This window comes from Hydractinia symbiolongicarpus, chromosome 9, assembly GCF_029227915.1.
Source record: "Hydractinia symbiolongicarpus strain clone_291-10 chromosome 9, HSymV2.1, whole genome shotgun sequence".
NCBI lineage: Eukaryota > Metazoa > Cnidaria > Hydrozoa > Anthoathecata > Hydractiniidae > Hydractinia > Hydractinia symbiolongicarpus.
The window spans coordinates 10,539,330-10,555,786 of NC_079883.1; the positions used below are offsets into that span (position 1 = coordinate 10,539,330).

The 16,457-nt window shown below is 40.5% G+C and overlaps 9 non-coding genes across 9 annotated transcripts; 6 read left to right on the forward strand and 3 right to left on the reverse strand.

Moving 5' to 3' along the window:
• Positions 1–1,250: 1,250 nt before the first annotated feature.
• On the forward strand, positions 1,251–1,442 carry LOC130661158 (U2 spliceosomal RNA). Its single transcript, XR_008988353.1, has one exon. It is a non-coding gene; the product is annotated as a U2 spliceosomal RNA (small nuclear RNA).
• A 185-nt stretch (positions 1,443–1,627) lies between these two features.
• On the forward strand, positions 1,628–1,792 carry LOC130660115 (U1 spliceosomal RNA). The gene has a single exon (XR_008987317.1). It is a non-coding gene; the product is annotated as a U1 spliceosomal RNA (small nuclear RNA).
• Positions 1,793–2,142: 350 nt separating this feature from the next.
• LOC130658152 (5S ribosomal RNA) lies at positions 2,143–2,261 on the reverse strand. The gene has a single exon (XR_008985369.1). It is a non-coding gene; the product is annotated as a 5S ribosomal RNA (ribosomal RNA).
• A 4,865-nt stretch (positions 2,262–7,126) lies between these two features.
• On the forward strand, positions 7,127–7,318 carry LOC130661160 (U2 spliceosomal RNA). The gene has a single exon (XR_008988355.1). It is a non-coding gene; the product is annotated as a U2 spliceosomal RNA (small nuclear RNA).
• A 185-nt stretch (positions 7,319–7,503) lies between these two features.
• On the forward strand, positions 7,504–7,668 carry LOC130660116 (U1 spliceosomal RNA). The gene has a single exon (XR_008987318.1). It is a non-coding gene; the product is annotated as a U1 spliceosomal RNA (small nuclear RNA).
• Positions 7,669–8,018: 350 nt separating this feature from the next.
• Positions 8,019–8,137, reverse strand: LOC130658153 (5S ribosomal RNA). The gene has a single exon (XR_008985370.1). It is a non-coding gene; the product is annotated as a 5S ribosomal RNA (ribosomal RNA).
• A 6,171-nt stretch (positions 8,138–14,308) lies between these two features.
• LOC130661161 (U2 spliceosomal RNA) lies at positions 14,309–14,500 on the forward strand. Its single transcript, XR_008988356.1, has one exon. It is a non-coding gene; the product is annotated as a U2 spliceosomal RNA (small nuclear RNA).
• A 185-nt stretch (positions 14,501–14,685) lies between these two features.
• Positions 14,686–14,850, forward strand: LOC130660117 (U1 spliceosomal RNA). The gene has a single exon (XR_008987319.1). It is a non-coding gene; the product is annotated as a U1 spliceosomal RNA (small nuclear RNA).
• A 350-nt stretch (positions 14,851–15,200) lies between these two features.
• LOC130658156 (5S ribosomal RNA) lies at positions 15,201–15,319 on the reverse strand. Its single transcript, XR_008985372.1, has one exon. It is a non-coding gene; the product is annotated as a 5S ribosomal RNA (ribosomal RNA).
• Positions 15,320–16,457: the final 1,138 nt, after the last annotated feature.

A 16,457-nucleotide genomic window follows, 5' to 3' on the forward strand; every position in this document is an offset into this window, starting at 1 on the left:
GAATGATCCAGAAGCACCAGTGCCTTTAGTTTGAATCAAATCGCCTGATGTTACTCCTCGTTTAAGAGCCATTTTCAGATGATGATCTGAGTTTTCAGCAACTTTGTAATTTGCATGAATATATTTTGTAATAGCTTGGCGAGATGAACCACCGCGTTCCTTTAGGGTAGCGATAGCAGCCTTGATCATGTCCACATATTTAGGGTGATCAGCTGTCTTCTTTGCAGCAGGTTTCTTCTTGGGTGCGATTTTCTTTGGAGAAGCTGCTTCACTCATTTTTAATGTTTTCTTACAACAATCCAACGATAAACGATGCTTGTTATCACAGTAGAAGTATACTAAACATTACCGTGTAAATGAGATATAATTTAAGACGGTGCGAAGTATGCGGACGTAAAAGTACCACTCCCGGGAATTGATTTGGCGCGAAAACAGAAATGTGTGTTTCTGTACATCGTATAATGTCCGTTTTGGGAGCCGCGACTATGCGAAAGCATGTTAATTTTTATTTGTAGCACGACGCAATAGTCTGAAAGAGAAGCTGCTGGAGTTTGAGGTCTTCAGCATTACATCTACTCTGTTAATTTGGGCTTCTTCCGCGCCCGTGTTAGGATTTTCATAAAGCGTTCTTTGGTTTGCGTTGCGTATGTCGGCCTACATCATCGACACGGCCTGTTTCCGGCTATTAGGAGCAATTCATATATTGGGCACTGCGTTTCGACTTTTTTATTAGACCACAGTAAAAAAATTCACTCACAGAAGTCCCTTTCTTTCATGGCTACAAACACGAAGAATTCTGTCGTAAGTAAAACGAATGCGCAAGCCAAAATAACGATGGGGCGAAGTCATAAGCATCGCCCTGTGGCCCAATGGATAAGGCATCTGACTACGAATCAGGGGATTCCAGGTTCGACTCCTGGCAGGGTCGCACTGTCGCATTTCGGCTGCATGGTCTACTGTGTAACGCGCGCGCACGTTCTGGCGTAATGCGTTGATAAACGGAATGTACGCAGTCATATTGGAAAGTAATATCACGCACTTAGTATCGTCGCCTTTGTTAGCATTCATGTAAGTTACCATCCACTCGCTACAGTCGCTCTCCATCCTACGGCTAAATCAACAGCCGTGATTTTTACTATGTCGCCGTCCATCCGTACGCGGTGACAGTTGTAAGCTTTACAGTAACGTGACATGCTCCACAAGCAGTTACGGTGTGTGGACGATGCCTATCATGGCAACGCTTGTTCTTTATCGCTTCTCGGCCTAATGGCTAAGATCAAGTGTAGTATCTGTTCTTATCAGTTTAATATCTGGTAGGCCATTCTCTGAATGGTCAGTATATTAATCTGATTTTTGGCCTTGGGTCATGGAGGTGGATTCATTCACGCCGTGACCACGGGTTGCCTTGGTGTTGCACTATTACCGATGGCGGCCCACATAAGCAATAAAAGAATAATAGCAGTCCTCTTTCCGACGGCACTCTGCATAGTCTACGGCGGGAACAAAACGCGTACACTGGGGGAGAATACAGCCTATGCCCCGCGACACGGCAGTTTATAACACACTCAAGCCACAAGCATTAACAAACTTTGAAGGGTACCCTCATGCTACGGTGCAGTTCCAACTCATACTTACCTGACGGGGAAGTAAAGACTGATCAATGAGGGTTTTCTTCCAGAGTGAGGCTCTTGCATTGCACTACGCTTGGGCTGACCTCTGCGATTACTGCAAACGTCAGTAACTCGACCGTACAATTTCTGGTAGTGGGGGCCTGCGTCCGCGCTCGCCCCCTCCTTAAGTCAAAATGAATGAGCTTAGAAAAGTTGCGCGGCCAAATGTCGGTGGTGACTTAAACGCTAAGGTAAAACCTCGCTTGGCTGTTACGAAACGTGATTGCGATATAAGTCCTCGGAAGGCGGCGGAATTTTATTTTATTTGCCATTCCGTCAGGGTTATTGGATGATCGGCAATAGATCGAGTTTGTATGCATTTGAAAGCTCTTTTTTCTCGTACTATCACCTGAAAATGTCGTAGGAAAATGTCATAGGAAACACTTTCAACAACCGCCACGTTCCTTAATTGTTATAACAAGAAATATATCACAGCACCATTGAAATGAAAAGGCAACAAATGAAAATGAAAAGCCTACGACACCGGGAGTTCCCAGGCGGTCCCCCATCCAAGTACTATCCCGGCCCGACGATGCTTAACTTCCGTGATCAGACGAGAACGGGTGTGTTCATCGTGGTATGGCCGTAGACATTAGTAGGGGCAAATACGTGCAATTTATTTTGACGTTGTGATCAAATTTTTTTATTTAATTTCTTTGAGTTACTTAGGACAAGGCGTATGCATGGATTATCTATTAGACTTTAAGGTTATAGTTTTGTGAAAAAAACAATGTTTTTTTAAAGATGTGTGGCTATAAAAATAGCCGTTGTTTTCTGAGTGTAGCGGTTTACTTCTTCTGTCCTTTGTCGTTCTTCTTTGGGAGTAAGACAGCTTGAATGTTTGGCAAAACACCACCAGCTGCAATGGTTACACCGCTCAAAAGTTTGTTTAATTCTTCATCATTACGAACAGCCAATTGTAAATGTCTTGGAATAATCCTAGCTTTTTTGTTGTCTCTTGCTGCGTTACCAGCCAACTCCAATATCTCAGCAGATAAATATTCCAAGACGGCTGCTAAGTAAACTGGTGCTCCAGATCCAATTCGGTTAGCATAGTGCCCTCTACGAAGGAATCTATGCACTCTACCGACTGGAAATTGAAGTCCAGCTCTTGAGGATCTTGTCTTGGCTTTAGCCTTAGCTTTTCCACCTTTTCCACGTCCAGACATAACTGCGATTTGATTTGTAAGTTAATACAAAAACGTACGAATATTTAACGTAAGTGTTAACGAAATAAACTTTACTCGTTTTTTCATCATAAAAATAGGATCGAAATCATGTTTTTTTAACCAATCATAATTAAGTATTAAACAAAAGATTTTTTTTTTAACCAATTAAATTGCGTATCGGCGTTTTCGGATCGAATTCGATCCGATTTTTTTACTTATAAACAAAAAGTTTTGACTTGCAGTTTAATGCTTATTTACAAGTTAAGTAGCAAAAATTTTTAACCATGTCTGACGCAGCAGCTAAAGGAGGAAAACAGGCACCTAAAGTAGCCAAGAAAGGTGAAAAAAGAGCCGGCAAAAAAGGAGGAAAGATTGGTGGAACTGGTGAAAAGAAACGCAAGAGAAAGAGAAAGGAAAGTTATGCTATTTACATCTACAATGTTTTGAAACAAGTTCACCCAGATGTCGGAGTTTCAAGCAAAGCTATGAGCATCATGAACTCATTTGTCAACGACATCTTTGAGCGCATTGCTTCCGAAGCTTCGCGTTTGGCTCTTCAAAACAAAAAGTCGACCATCTCTTCTCGTGAAATTCAAACCGCAGTACGTCTTCTCTTGCCTGGAGAACTTGCAAAACACGCAGTCAGTGAAGGAACAAAAGCCGTCACAAAATACACAAGCAGCAAGTAAACCAACGTCTACCAAACACAAACGGTCTTTTTTAAGACCACACATCTTTAAAAAAACATTTACTTGGCGTCACTACAAGTTAACCGAAGTTAATAAAACTTCTAAATAATGTGCTTAAGAACACTAGCCTACATTTAAAATACTTCCCCATGTGTGTGTGTGGATTAGCTTCACTTTTCATACGTATTATTAGCTGTACTTGCAGAAAAGACAAGTACATTGATCCATGTTATTGCTTACATTTAACTTAACCCAGCTTTTCACGGAAACACTCCCAGGCAAATTAACCCTACAAAGTATTTCTAAATTTTTTTTGTGTCATATATGACATAGTATCGTATAGCAATAAATGTAACTGTGACAAGACTTTACACATTGTGTAATTTGGAAGCGTGCACAAAGTAATGTTTTAAAAGATTTGTGGCTATAAAAATAGCCGTTTTTGTTGAGCAATGACAACGCTTAACCTCCGAATCCGTAAAGAGTTCTTCCTTGACGTTTTAAGGCATAAACAACATCCATAGCGGTAACGGTCTTGCGTTTAGCGTGCTCTGTGTAGGTTACAGCATCACGAATAACATTCTCTAAGAAAACCTTCAGTACACCTCTGGTTTCCTCATAGATAAGGCCAGAGATACGTTTGACACCACCTCGTCGAGCAAGACGTCGAATAGCAGGTTTTGTGATTCCCTGAATGTTATCACGAAGAATTTTTCGGTGACGTTTAGCACCTCCTTTTCCCAATCCTTTACCTCCTTTTCCGCGTCCAGACATATTGATATAGTTGCGTACAGAACGAGTACAAAAACAACGTTTGAGTTAACAGAATTCAGACAGCTTTAAAAAGAGGCCATAAAATTACCTACTGCTCGTGGAAACACCCTAATTAACCAATAGAGTTGCGTCATTACAAAATGTTCCGAACATTTTGTACATTTTTTTAAGTAAAACTGTAGTTTTTTTAAAAATTCGTGGTCTTAATGTTTCAGTAAGGCAATAAATTTGGCATCGTTGGAATTCGCCAAACCTTCTGCTACTTACTAAAAAAAAAAAAAGTCAAAAGCTTTTGTGTATCAGAAGATACAGCCGTTTTCCCGTAGCCAAAAAACACAGATTTTATAAAAATGTTAAAGTAATGAGCGTAATGTCATTATGCAGCCAATCAGAAATTACTTTCTTAGCACCAATCAAATGGTTTGTTTTGAACCTTAGCTGTCAATCAATATGAGAAATAAAACTTTGGCGCGATAGTGCATTTTAGACCGTCTTGTGTATCCGTACTACATCGACTTCTTAAAATATGGCTCGTACAAAGCAAACTGCACGTAAATCTACTGGAGGAAAGGCTCCACGAAAACAACTCGCCACTAAAGCTGCGAGGAAAAGCGCACCAGCTACTGGAGGAGTGAAAAAACCACATCGTTACAGACCTGGTACAGTTGCTCTCAGAGAAATCAGAAGATACCAGAAGTCAACCGAGCTCTTGATCCGCAAGTTGCCTTTCCAGCGTCTTGTGCGAGAAATTGCTCAGGACTTCAAAACAGATCTGCGATTCCAGAGCACAGCCGTTATGGCTCTGCAAGAGGCTTCTGAAGCGTACCTTGTTGGCTTGTTCGAGGATACTAACTTGTGTGCCATTCACGCAAAACGAGTTACAATCATGCCTAAAGACATCCAGTTGGCAAGAAGAATTCGTGGGGAACGTGCCTAAGCATCTTACCAAACAAAAAACGGCTATTTTTATAGCCACACATCCATAAAAAATATTACGGCTAGCTTTTTATATCAAACTTTGTTCTGCTTTCTGTTTAAATTTTATGCTACATAAAAATTTTATGCTACATAAAGTTTGACAATGTTAAAAATATGAAGGGCAAGAAAAGTAAAAGCAAGAAAATAAGAAATTTAAAAACGAAAATACTTAAACTTAGGGAATCTAATCTTAAAATTACTCTTTTTTAACTGTTTAAGTGACTTAAACAAGTTTAACTTTGTACCAAGATAATGTTTTTTTGTAAATGTGTGGCTATAAAAATAGCCGTTTGTTAATGTAATAGCCAGATACACACAAATTATTTTTTTGCGGTCTTCTTTGCTGCCTTTTTGGGAGTCTTTTTGACCTTCTTTGCTGCAGGTTTTTTAGCAACAGGCTTCTTTGTGGGTTTCTTAGCTGCTGGTTTCTTAGCCGAGGCTTTCTTTGTGGCAGGCTTCTTTGCTGCTTTCTTTGGCGTGCTCTTCTTTGCTGGCTTCTTTTTTGGTGTACTTTTCTTTGCAGTAGGCTTCTTTGCCGTTGGCTTTTTTGCTGCGGCCTTTTTCTTAGGTTTTTCTTTTTTTACCTGACCTAGCTTGAATGATCCAGAAGCACCAGTGCCTTTAGTTTGAATCAAATCGCCTGATGTTACTCCTCGTTTAAGAGCCATTTTCAGATGATGATCTGAGTTTTCAGCAACTTTGTAATTTGCATGAATATATTTTGTAATAGCTTGGCGAGATGAACCACCGCGTTCCTTTAGGGTAGCGATAGCAGCCTTGATCATGTCCACATATTTAGGGTGATCAGCTGTCTTCTTTGCAGCAGGTTTCTTCTTGGGTGCGATTTTCTTTGGAGAAGCTGCTTCACTCATTTTTAATGTTTTCTTACAACAATCCAACGATAAACGATGCTTGTTATCACAGTAGAAGTATACTAAACATTACCGTGTAAATGAGATATAATTTAAGACGGTGCGAAGTATGCGGACGTAAAAGTACCACTCCCGGGAATTGATTTGGCGCGAAAACAGAAATGTGTGTTTCTGTACATCGTATAATGTCCGTTTTGGGAGCCGCGACTATGCGAAAGCATGTTAATTTTTATTTGTAGCACGACGCAATAGTCTGAAAGAGAAGCTGCTGGAGTTTGAGGTCTTCAGCATTACATCTACTCTGTTAATTTGGGCTTCTTCCGCGCCCGTGTTAGGATTTTCATAAAGCGTTCTTTGGTTTGCGTTGCGTATGTCGGCCTACATCATCGACACGGCCTGTTTCCGGCTATTAGGAGCAATTCATATATTGGGCACTGCGTTTCGACTTTTTTATTAGACCACAGTAAAAAAATTCACTCACAGAAGTCCCTTTCTTTCATGGCTACAAACACGAAGAATTCTGTCGTAAGTAAAACGAATGCGCAAGCCAAAATAACGATGGGGCGAAGTCATAAGCATCGCCCTGTGGCCCAATGGATAAGGCATCTGACTACGAATCAGGGGATTCCAGGTTCGACTCCTGGCAGGGTCGCACTGTCGCATTTCGGCTGCATGGTCTACTGTGTAACGCGCGCGCACGTTCTGGCGTAATGCGTTGATAAACGGAATGTACGCAGTCATATTGGAAAGTAATATCACGCACTTAGTATCGTCGCCTTTGTTAGCATTCATGTAAGTTACCATCCACTCGCTACAGTCGCTCTCCATCCTACGGCTAAATCAACAGCCGTGATTTTTACTATGTCGCCGTCCATCCGTACGCGGTGACAGTTGTAAGCTTTACAGTAACGTGACATGCTCCACAAGCAGTTACGGTGTGTGGACGATGCCTATCATGGCAACGCTTGTTCTTTATCGCTTCTCGGCCTAATGGCTAAGATCAAGTGTAGTATCTGTTCTTATCAGTTTAATATCTGGTAGGCCATTCTCTGAATGGTCAGTATATTAATCTGATTTTTGGCCTTGGGTCATGGAGGTGGATTCATTCACGCCGTGACCACGGGTTGCCTTGGTGTTGCACTATTACCGATGGCGGCCCACATAAGCAATAAAAGAATAATAGCAGTCCTCTTTCCGACGGCACTCTGCATAGTCTACGGCGGGAACAAAACGCGTACACTGGGGGAGAATACAGCCTATGCCCCGCGACACGGCAGTTTATAACACACTCAAGCCACAAGCATTAACAAACTTTGAAGGGTACCCTCATGCTACGGTGCAGTTCCAACTCATACTTACCTGACGGGGAAGTAAAGACTGATCAATGAGGGTTTTCTTCCAGAGTGAGGCTCTTGCATTGCACTACGCTTGGGCTGACCTCTGCGATTACTGCAAACGTCAGTAACTCGACCGTACAATTTCTGGTAGTGGGGGCCTGCGTCCGCGCTCGCCCCCTCCTTAAGTCAAAATGAATGAGCTTAGAAAAGTTGCGCGGCCAAATGTCGGTGGTGACTTAAACGCTAAGGTAAAACCTCGCTTGGCTGTTACGAAACGTGATTGCGATATAAGTCCTCGGAAGGCGGCGGAATTTTATTTTATTTGCCATTCCGTCAGGGTTATTGGATGATCGGCAATAGATCGAGTTTGTATGCATTTGAAAGCTCTTTTTTCTCGTACTATCACCTGAAAATGTCGTAGGAAAATGTCATAGGAAACACTTTCAACAACCGCCACGTTCCTTAATTGTTATAACAAGAAATATATCACAGCACCATTGAAATGAAAAGGCAACAAATGAAAATGAAAAGCCTACGACACCGGGAGTTCCCAGGCGGTCCCCCATCCAAGTACTATCCCGGCCCGACGATGCTTAACTTCCGTGATCAGACGAGAACGGGTGTGTTCATCGTGGTATGGCCGTAGACATTAGTAGGGGCAAATACGTGCAATTTATTTTGACGTTGTGATCAAATTTTTTTATTTAATTTCTTTGAGTTACTTAGGACAAGGCGTATGCATGGATTATCTATTAGACTTTAAGGTTATAGTTTTGTGAAAAAAACAATGTTTTTTTAAAGATGTGTGGCTATAAAAATAGCCGTTGTTTTCTGAGTGTAGCGGTTTACTTCTTCTGTCCTTTGTCGTTCTTCTTTGGGAGTAAGACAGCTTGAATGTTTGGCAAAACACCACCAGCTGCAATGGTTACACCGCTCAAAAGTTTGTTTAATTCTTCATCATTACGAACAGCCAATTGTAAATGTCTTGGAATAATCCTAGCTTTTTTGTTGTCTCTTGCTGCGTTACCAGCCAACTCCAATATCTCAGCAGATAAATATTCCAAGACGGCTGCTAAGTAAACTGGTGCTCCAGATCCAATTCGGTTAGCATAGTGCCCTCTACGAAGGAATCTATGCACTCTACCGACTGGAAATTGAAGTCCAGCTCTTGAGGATCTTGTCTTGGCTTTAGCCTTAGCTTTTCCACCTTTTCCACGTCCAGACATAACTGCGATTTGATTTGTAAGTTAATACAAAAACGTACGAATATTTAACGTAAGTGTTAACGAAATAAACTTTACTCGTTTTTTCATCATAAAAATAGGATCGAAATCATGTTTTTTTAACCAATCATAATTAAGTATTAAACAAAAGATTTTTTTTTTAACCAATTAAATTGCGTATCGGCGTTTTCGGATCGAATTCGATCCGATTTTTTTACTTATAAACAAAAAGTTTTGACTTGCAGTTTAATGCTTATTTACAAGTTAAGTAGCAAAAATTTTTAACCATGTCTGACGCAGCAGCTAAAGGAGGAAAACAGGCACCTAAAGTAGCCAAGAAAGGTGAAAAAAGAGCCGGCAAAAAAGGAGGAAAGATTGGTGGAACTGGTGAAAAGAAACGCAAGAGAAAGAGAAAGGAAAGTTATGCTATTTACATCTACAATGTTTTGAAACAAGTTCACCCAGATGTCGGAGTTTCAAGCAAAGCTATGAGCATCATGAACTCATTTGTCAACGACATCTTTGAGCGCATTGCTTCCGAAGCTTCGCGTTTGGCTCTTCAAAACAAAAAGTCGACCATCTCTTCTCGTGAAATTCAAACCGCAGTACGTCTTCTCTTGCCTGGAGAACTTGCAAAACACGCAGTCAGTGAAGGAACAAAAGCCGTCACAAAATACACAAGCAGCAAGTAAACCAACGTCTACCAAACACAAACGGTCTTTTTTAAGACCACACATCTTTAAAAAAACATTTACTTGGCGTCACTACAAGTTAACCGAAGTTAATAAAACTTCTAAATAATGTGCTTAAGAACACTAGCCTACATTTAAAATACTTCCCCATGTGTGTGTGTGGATTAGCTTCACTTTTCATACGTATTATTAGCTGTACTTGCAGAAAAGACAAGTACATTGATCCATGTTATTGCTTACATTTAACTTAACCCAGCTTTTCACGGAAACACTCCCAGGCAAATTAACCCTACAAAGTATTTCTAAATTTTTTTTGTGTCATATATGACATAGTATCGTATAGCAATAAATGTAACTGTGACAAGACTTTACACATTGTGTAATTTGGAAGCGTGCACAAAGTAATGTTTTAAAAGATTTGTGGCTATAAAAATAGCCGTTTTTGTTGAGCAATGACAACGCTTAACCTCCGAATCCGTAAAGAGTTCTTCCTTGACGTTTTAAGGCATAAACAACATCCATAGCGGTAACGGTCTTGCGTTTAGCGTGCTCTGTGTAGGTTACAGCATCACGAATAACATTCTCTAAGAAAACCTTCAGTACACCTCTGGTTTCCTCATAGATAAGGCCAGAGATACGTTTGACACCACCTCGTCGAGCAAGACGTCGAATAGCAGGTTTTGTGATTCCCTGAATGTTATCACGAAGAATTTTTCGGCGAAATCATGTTTTTTTAACCAATCATAATTAAGTATTAAACAAAAGATTTTTTTTTTAACCAATTAAATTGCGTATCGGCGTTTTCGGATCGAATTCGATCCGATTTTTTTACTTATAAACAAAAAGTTTTGACTTGCAGTTTAATGCTTATTTACAAGTTAAGTAGCAAAAATTTTTAACCATGTCTGACGCAGCAGCTAAAGGAGGAAAACAGGCACCTAAAGTAGCCAAGAAAGGTGAAAAAAGAGCCGGCAAAAAAGGAGGAAAGATTGGTGGAACTGGTGAAAAGAAACGCAAGAGAAAGAGAAAGGAAAGTTATGCTATTTACATCTACAATGTTTTGAAACAAGTTCACCCAGATGTCGGAGTTTCAAGCAAAGCTATGAGCATCATGAACTCATTTGTCAACGACATCTTTGAGCGCATTGCTTCCGAAGCTTCGCGTTTGGCTCTTCAAAACAAAAAGTCGACCATCTCTTCTCGTGAAATTCAAACCGCAGTACGTCTTCTCTTGCCTGGAGAACTTGCAAAACACGCAGTCAGTGAAGGAACAAAAGCCGTCACAAAATACACAAGCAGCAAGTAAACCAACGTCTACCAAACACAAACGGTCTTTTTTAAGACCACACATCTTTAAAAAAACATTTACTTGGCGTCACTACAAGTTAACCGAAGTTAATAAAACTTCTAAATAATGTGCTTAAGAACACTAGCCTACATTTAAAATACTTCCCCATGTGTGTGTGTGGATTAGCTTCACTTTTCATACGTATTATTAGCTGTACTTGCAGAAAAGACAAGTACATTGATCCATGTTATTGCTTACATTTAACTTAACCCAGCTTTTCACGGAAACACTCCCAGGCAAATTAACCCTACAAAGTATTTCTAAATTTTTTTTGTGTCATATATGACATAGTATCGTATAGCAATAAATGTAACTGTGACAAGACTTTACACATTGTGTAATTTGGAAGCGTGCACAAAGTAATGTTTTAAAAGATTTGTGGCTATAAAAATAGCCGTTTTTGTTGAGCAATGACAACGCTTAACCTCCGAATCCGTAAAGAGTTCTTCCTTGACGTTTTAAGGCATAAACAACATCCATAGCGGTAACGGTCTTGCGTTTAGCGTGCTCTGTGTAGGTTACAGCATCACGAATAACATTCTCTAAGAAAACCTTCAGTACACCTCTGGTTTCCTCATAGATAAGGCCAGAGATACGTTTGACACCACCTCGTCGAGCAAGACGTCGAATAGCAGGTTTTGTGATTCCCTGAATGTTATCACGAAGAATTTTTCGGTGACGTTTAGCACCTCCTTTTCCCAATCCTTTACCTCCTTTTCCGCGTCCAGACATATTGATATAGTTGCGTACAGAACGAGTACAAAAACAACGTTTGAGTTAACAGAATTCAGACAGCTTTAAAAAGAGGCCATAAAATTACCTACTGCTCGTGGAAACACCCTAATTAACCAATAGAGTTGCGTCATTACAAAATGTTCCGAACATTTTGTACATTTTTTTAAGTAAAACTGTAGTTTTTTTAAAAATTCGTGGTCTTAATGTTTCAGTAAGGCAATAAATTTGGCATCGTTGGAATTCGCCAAACCTTCTGCTACTTACTAAAAAAAAAAAAAGTCAAAAGCTTTTGTGTATCAGAAGATACAGCCGTTTTCCCGTAGCCAAAAAACACAGATTTTATAAAAATGTTAAAGTAATGAGCGTAATGTCATTATGCAGCCAATCAGAAATTACTTTCTTAGCACCAATCAAATGGTTTGTTTTGAACCTTAGCTGTCAATCAATATGAGAAATAAAACTTTGGCGCGATAGTGCATTTTAGACCGTCTTGTGTATCCGTACTACATCGACTTCTTAAAATATGGCTCGTACAAAGCAAACTGCACGTAAATCTACTGGAGGAAAGGCTCCACGAAAACAACTCGCCACTAAAGCTGCGAGGAAAAGCGCACCAGCTACTGGAGGAGTGAAAAAACCACATCGTTACAGACCTGGTACAGTTGCTCTCAGAGAAATCAGAAGATACCAGAAGTCAACCGAGCTCTTGATCCGCAAGTTGCCTTTCCAGCGTCTTGTGCGAGAAATTGCTCAGGACTTCAAAACAGATCTGCGATTCCAGAGCACAGCCGTTATGGCTCTGCAAGAGGCTTCTGAAGCGTACCTTGTTGGCTTGTTCGAGGATACTAACTTGTGTGCCATTCACGCAAAACGAGTTACAATCATGCCTAAAGACATCCAGTTGGCAAGAAGAATTCGTGGGGAACGTGCCTAAGCATCTTACCAAACAAAAAACGGCTATTTTTATAGCCACACATCCATAAAAAATATTACGGCTAGCTTTTTATATCAAACTTTGTTCTGCTTTCTGTTTAAATTTTATGCTACATAAAAATTTTATGCTACATAAAGTTTGACAATGTTAAAAATATGAAGGGCAAGAAAAGTAAAAGCAAGAAAATAAGAAATTTAAAAACGAAAATACTTAAACTTAGGGAATCTAATCTTAAAATTACTCTTTTTTAACTGTTTAAGTGACTTAAACAAGTTTAACTTTGTACCAAGATAATGTTTTTTTGTAAATGTGTGGCTATAAAAATAGCCGTTTGTTAATGTAATAGCCAGATACACACAAATTATTTTTTTGCGGTCTTCTTTGCTGCCTTTTTGGGAGTCTTTTTGACCTTCTTTGCTGCAGGTTTTTTAGCAACAGGCTTCTTTGTGGGTTTCTTAGCTGCTGGTTTCTTAGCCGAGGCTTTCTTTGTGGCAGGCTTCTTTGCTGCTTTCTTTGGCGTGCTCTTCTTTGCTGGCTTCTTTTTTGGTGTACTTTTCTTTGCAGTAGGCTTCTTTGCCGTTGGCTTTTTTGCTGCGGCCTTTTTCTTAGGTTTTTCTTTTTTTACCTGACCTAGCTTGAATGATCCAGAAGCACCAGTGCCTTTAGTTTGAATCAAATCGCCTGATGTTACTCCTCGTTTAAGAGCCATTTTCAGATGATGATCTGAGTTTTCAGCAACTTTGTAATTTGCATGAATATATTTTGTAATAGCTTGGCGAGATGAACCACCGCGTTCCTTTAGGGTAGCGATAGCAGCCTTGATCATGTCCACATATTTAGGGTGATCAGCTGTCTTCTTTGCAGCAGGTTTCTTCTTGGGTGCGATTTTCTTTGGAGAAGCTGCTTCACTCATTTTTAATGTTTTCTTACAACAATCCAACGATAAACGATGCTTGTTATCACAGTAGAAGTATACTAAACATTACCGTGTAAATGAGATATAATTTAAGACGGTGCGAAGTATGCGGACGTAAAAGTACCACTCCCGGGAATTGATTTGGCGCGAAAACAGAAATGTGTGTTTCTGTACATCGTATAATGTCCGTTTTGGGAGCCGCGACTATGCGAAAGCATGTTAATTTTTATTTGTAGCACGACGCAATAGTCTGAAAGAGAAGCTGCTGGAGTTTGAGGTCTTCAGCATTACATCTACTCTGTTAATTTGGGCTTCTTCCGCGCCCGTGTTAGGATTTTCATAAAGCGTTCTTTGGTTTGCGTTGCGTATGTCGGCCTACATCATCGACACGGCCTGTTTCCGGCTATTAGGAGCAATTCATATATTGGGCACTGCGTTTCGACTTTTTTATTAGACCACAGTAAAAAAATTCACTCACAGAAGTCCCTTTCTTTCATGGCTACAAACACGAAGAATTCTGTCGTAAGTAAAACGAATGCGCAAGCCAAAATAACGATGGGGCGAAGTCATAAGCATCGCCCTGTGGCCCAATGGATAAGGCATCTGACTACGAATCAGGGGATTCCAGGTTCGACTCCTGGCAGGGTCGCACTGTCGCATTTCGGCTGCATGGTCTACTGTGTAACGCGCGCGCACGTTCTGGCGTAATGCGTTGATAAACGGAATGTACGCAGTCATATTGGAAAGTAATATCACGCACTTAGTATCGTCGCCTTTGTTAGCATTCATGTAAGTTACCATCCACTCGCTACAGTCGCTCTCCATCCTACGGCTAAATCAACAGCCGTGATTTTTACTATGTCGCCGTCCATCCGTACGCGGTGACAGTTGTAAGCTTTACAGTAACGTGACATGCTCCACAAGCAGTTACGGTGTGTGGACGATGCCTATCATGGCAACGCTTGTTCTTTATCGCTTCTCGGCCTAATGGCTAAGATCAAGTGTAGTATCTGTTCTTATCAGTTTAATATCTGGTAGGCCATTCTCTGAATGGTCAGTATATTAATCTGATTTTTGGCCTTGGGTCATGGAGGTGGATTCATTCACGCCGTGACCACGGGTTGCCTTGGTGTTGCACTATTACCGATGGCGGCCCACATAAGCAATAAAAGAATAATAGCAGTCCTCTTTCCGACGGCACTCTGCATAGTCTACGGCGGGAACAAAACGCGTACACTGGGGGAGAATACAGCCTATGCCCCGCGACACGGCAGTTTATAACACACTCAAGCCACAAGCATTAACAAACTTTGAAGGGTACCCTCATGCTACGGTGCAGTTCCAACTCATACTTACCTGACGGGGAAGTAAAGACTGATCAATGAGGGTTTTCTTCCAGAGTGAGGCTCTTGCATTGCACTACGCTTGGGCTGACCTCTGCGATTACTGCAAACGTCAGTAACTCGACCGTACAATTTCTGGTAGTGGGGGCCTGCGTCCGCGCTCGCCCCCTCCTTAAGTCAAAATGAATGAGCTTAGAAAAGTTGCGCGGCCAAATGTCGGTGGTGACTTAAACGCTAAGGTAAAACCTCGCTTGGCTGTTACGAAACGTGATTGCGATATAAGTCCTCGGAAGGCGGCGGAATTTTATTTTATTTGCCATTCCGTCAGGGTTATTGGATGATCGGCAATAGATCGAGTTTGTATGCATTTGAAAGCTCTTTTTTCTCGTACTATCACCTGAAAATGTCGTAGGAAAATGTCATAGGAAACACTTTCAACAACCGCCACGTTCCTTAATTGTTATAACAAGAAATATATCACAGCACCATTGAAATGAAAAGGCAACAAATGAAAATGAAAAGCCTACGACACCGGGAGTTCCCAGGCGGTCCCCCATCCAAGTACTATCCCGGCCCGACGATGCTTAACTTCCGTGATCAGACGAGAACGGGTGTGTTCATCGTGGTATGGCCGTAGACATTAGTAGGGGCAAATACGTGCAATTTATTTTGACGTTGTGATCAAATTTTTTTATTTAATTTCTTTGAGTTACTTAGGACAAGGCGTATGCATGGATTATCTATTAGACTTTAAGGTTATAGTTTTGTGAAAAAAACAATGTTTTTTTAAAGATGTGTGGCTATAAAAATAGCCGTTGTTTTCTGAGTGTAGCGGTTTACTTCTTCTGTCCTTTGTCGTTCTTCTTTGGGAGTAAGACAGCTTGAATGTTTGGCAAAACACCACCAGCTGCAATGGTTACACCGCTCAAAAGTTTGTTTAATTCTTCATCATTACGAACAGCCAATTGTAAATGTCTTGGAATAATCCTAGCTTTTTTGTTGTCTCTTGCTGCGTTACCAGCCAACTCCAATATCTCAGCAGATAAATATTCCAAGACGGCTGCTAAGTAAACTGGTGCTCCAGATCCAATTCGGTTAGCATAGTGCCCTCTACGAAGGAATCTATGCACTCTACCGACTGGAAATTGAAGTCCAGCTCTTGAGGATCTTGTCTTGGCTTTAGCCTTAGCTTTTCCACCTTTTCCACGTCCAGACATAACTGCGATTTGATTTGTAAGTTAATACAAAAACGTACGAATATTTAACGTAAGTGTTAACGAAATAAACTTTACTCGTTTTTTCATCATAAAAATAGGATCGAAATCATGTTTTTTTAACCAATCATAATTAAGTATTAAACAAAAGATTTTTTTTTTAACCAATTAAATTGCGTATCGGCGTTTTCGGATCGAATTCGATCCGATTTTTTTACTTATAAACAAAAAGTTTTGACTTGCAGTTTAATGCTTATTTACAAGTTAAGTAGCAAAAATTTTTAACCATGTCTGACGCAGCAGCTAAAGGAGGAAAACAGGCACCTAAAGTAGCCAAGAAAGGTGAAAAAAGAGCCGGCAAAAAAGGAGGAAAGATTGGTGGAACTGGTGAAAAGAAACGCAAGAGAAAGAGAAAGGAAAGTTATGCTATTTACATCTACAATGTTTTGAAACAAGTTCACCCAGATGTCGGAGTTTCAAGCAAAGCTATGAGCATCATGAACTCATTTGTCAACGACATCTTTGAGCGCATTGCTTCCGAAGCTTCGCGTTTGGCTCTTCAA